The sequence below is a fragment of the Macrosteles quadrilineatus genome, unplaced genomic scaffold, assembly GCF_028750875.1.
Source record: "Macrosteles quadrilineatus isolate MER2022 unplaced genomic scaffold, UCM_ALF_1.0 Scaffold_2__2_contigs__length_208266976, whole genome shotgun sequence".
Classification (NCBI taxonomy): domain Eukaryota; kingdom Metazoa; phylum Arthropoda; class Insecta; order Hemiptera; family Cicadellidae; genus Macrosteles; species Macrosteles quadrilineatus.
The window spans coordinates 172,027,928-172,032,080 of NW_026542595.1; positions in this window are offsets into that span (position 1 = coordinate 172,027,928).

Sequence of the window (4,153 nt, forward strand, 5' to 3'; positions counted from 1 at the left end):
TATGATTTTACATATAGTTTATTAAATGAAAATGGGAATTGGAATGGGAATGCAAATGGAAATGAGTAATACGTGGTGAGTAAAGCGTAATGAGTAATGAGTAGTGAGTACCAAGTAATGAGTAATGAGTAGTGAGTAATGAGTAATGAGTAATGCGTAGTGAGTAATGAGTAGTGAGTAATGAGTAGTGAGTAATGAGTAGTGAGTAATGAGTAACGAGTAATGAGTAGTGAGTAGTGAGTAATGAGTAATGAGTAGTGAGTAGTGAGTAATGCGTAGTGAGTAGTGAGTAGTGAGTAGTGATCAGTAAGTAGTGACAAGTGAATAGTGAGTAATGAGTAATTAATAATGAGTAGTGAGTAATGAGTAGTAAGTTATGAGTAGTGAGTAGTGAATAGTGAGTAGTGAATAGTGAATGTTGATCAGTAAGAAGTGAGTAGCGAGTAATGAGTAATGAATAGTGAGTGTAGTTTAGAGTAGTGAGTAGTGAACAGTGAGAAGTGAGTAGTGAGTAGTGAGTAGTGAGTAGTGAGTAATGAGTAATGATTAGTGAGTAGTGAGTATTGAGTAGTGAGTAATAAGTAGTGAGTAGTGAGACATGAGAAACTAGAAATTAGAAATACTTTAATACTTTAGTACTTTTCGATGAAATGGCGACCATACTAAGTAGGTATTTTAAACCAAGTATGAATGGAAATGAGTGTAGGATGAGTGGCGCGATCTTGCAGTCTTGTTAGTGACTATTGTTAGGCCGACATAGTCCTTAGACACAGCTGTTAATTAATAGCCCATACAGCTACTGTAATGACAACTAAGGGACCTACAGTTTATAGTGGAATCCGAACCACATTTTCGCCTTGGTATATAGGAATTGGTCTAATTATCAGGATAGTACTGCGGATAGTCGTAGTACTCACTTGTGTAGACGGTAATCCACACCAGGGAGTATCGCATCAAATGGGTAATGAGTAATAGGTACTCATTACACACACAAAAAAGCCAAAAGCAAGCCATGCACAATACACATCCCATTACACATAGTATACGTTTATTCTATCGTGTGAATATTTCAGTCTATTGGTCAAGAAGGGAAGGATTAGTGTTGTTGAATGTTAAAATACATCAAAGTGGTCGATCTTCATAGGTTCTGCCTCAATGCTTTTATAATGTATACTTCAAACAAAAACTAAAAGGTCGAAAAAACCTACTTTGTAAATGTCTAATACTCCCCAATAAGTTAGATTAATTTTCAAATTTAATACTGTAACTGTTATATGCATATAATTCTTTTCGTACAATAATATATTAAACATTTTGATATCAGCTACCATCTATGTGCTTTTCCAACAAAACCTTATAGTACCAAAGGGTCCTTATTAAAACATTAAGGTGCACATTTACTAATATTATTAAAGTTATCATATAAACTGTTTATTATTCATAATTAGTATTACAATCTATCAAAATCCTATCTTATGCGAAAAAGTTTAAACATTTAATTTTGTTATCTATTTTATCTAGAAATCAAATGTTTAAGTTACTTCTACTTAATGACTGTAACTGTGACTTGTTTTTCAGTTATTTGGTAACAAACTAACATTATTTTGTAGTATAAATATTTTAGGTTTTCTTGTTACTAAAATATTCCCTTGGAAGGGTGAAATGAAGGCGGCAACCGCCACAGTAATACTGGAGCCAATTTCATTAGACTTTAAAGGATCCTTATTAAAAGAGTCCACAAAGTGAAAATGTAGCGCTTAATTTGGTACGAACAGCAACATGAATATTATTTGAGATGATAACTCTGTTTTAAACATTGTTAAGCCTTCTAGTTTTATTTTAGAGTTAATGAACAAAACGACAAAATGTTTGTGTTTTATTTGCAACTTAATTATATCTTGGGTGTATTGATAAAGTTGAATTTTCATAAATAACAATGTATCATGTGTATTCCATTGTAATGATAAATCTATACTTGGGGAAGCAAAATGTAGAACACTGGATATGCTTTTGCTTAATCGATTTAGGATTGTGGTTAGAATTATCACTGCTTCATATTCAATTAAATCGACTTTGAATTTAACGGTATTACGGTGAGGTCAATTTCTAAATTACTATACTAAATTTTCTTCAATTACAGTAAATGGAAAACATTAGTAAAGTAGACCATATTGGATTGGGCACTGCAAACCCAGTAAGCTTCCTAAAGATCTATGCTCCAAGGGGAGGATACATGGAAACGCATATCCACTTTTGTGTTTTGGAAATTTCAAGAAATCGGATATATTTAAACTCACACCACAATAAACATATTTGTACGCATTTATAGTTCTACCTACACCAAAGGAGTGTGGAATATTATAGTTCGCAGCTAATTTCCTAGGAAATAAGGTGTAGTTTAAGTCAGTTATGCTTGCGATGATGCCTTTCATGTCAAGCTATGTAGATATGTAAGAATTTTCGTATACCTTACTGATTATGTATAGCAGAATGTATATAATAGAAGTAGCTAAAGGAATAAACAACATATGTATTCATAGATAGGTATTGATGTGATTCAGTGGCACATTGTATTGTTCTACACTGTGAAGTGACACATGTTGTATCCGCTATTGTTGATAATGCATTGCAATTCTGAGTAAATACATTTGATGACATAGTTGATCTTTCAAGGTGATTTATACAGAGTGTATATAAAGTCCCGCACGAGCTTAGTATTATCTAAACGACAACAGACAAATCAATAAGATTTAGTACATCAACACCACACCTAAAAATCTATTGTTTAAAGGAACTGTCAATTTTGTGTCATATCATGGGGACGTCCTGCAAGGAGTCAGAAGGTAATTTTAATTAGAAACATAGATTTAAATTAAATTAAATCAAATCCTCAAATAAAAAAAAACATAATAAGTTACTTTGTTATCATACCAACCAAATCGATAAATCGACTTCCAGATAAGATTTTAATTAGTTTAAATAACAAAATCTCCATAACCTAACCACCAATAGGTTAGGTTAGGTTATAATTATTAGGCGTGGCGTTAGGTGTGGTCGGTATAATACCAAAGTATCAATATGAATATGATTTATTTAGGAAACACAATAAAGAATATATCCTATTGGGGTCATGAAAAATTGGATCATAATTTTCTCTGGTGTAATAAAATAGTTATGACGAAGAAATCCAATTTTTATTTGGCGTTGGTTATGTCTCTGGGATAAGGCTCAACTTGGCCTTGTTTGGGACTTTAATGAAATAAATCAAATATACCATTTTTTGCATTATTATGTTAACGGTAATTTATTCACTAATAATATAGCACTAAAGTGATGATATATGGTTGATAGACATAATGATTATATTAGCTAATGACTTTTCAAACCTTTAAAGAAGAAGTAAAATATTGATGGACAAGCTTCAACCATCCATCAATTCTAAAGAAAAGTCAACAACAATGTTCACCAAACAAGATTTATGGCTAGACGAAGTGTCATCGTCAATTTTTTAAGGAAAGCATTTACGAAAGATTAAAATATTTCGCGATCGTTAGTTAATTAAACTGCTAGTATTATAATGTAAATTTAAAATCATTCATTTGTAAGAAAATCCATTTTTTTATGTATAAATACTATGTTATACACGATGTAAATTATAACCAGACTAGTTTTTCTTGCTATACCATTAGATTTAATGATTCAATTTAAGGGATTTGGATTACGCATTTTACCTCTGCTAATTTAACTCTCTAATAGAAAAACGTTTTGATTTTTTTTTTACATCTGTTTTGAAAATTTGTATATACGTCTTTTAAAAACAAATGTCAACGTATAAAGGAGTCAAAAATTTGACACATTTGACTATTTGACTATTTAACTATTTAACTATTCAAATATTTAACTTTTGACTATTAACTATTTAAAGTCTTCAACTTTGGTAAGCCAATTAGAACATATCTACGTTCCGCAAAGTTCTCAGTAACATCTCAGCTTAATGTTATTGAGGTAGGTACTTCGAGCAATACCTATAAAGTGGCAATTATCATGGCTCATTAAGTGCTTCTCAGCCTCAATTGGATTTTAGCAAAAGTTACACTGGATTTAAGTTATCTATAACTACCAATGGATTTTATAGATCGATAGCTAAGGGTAA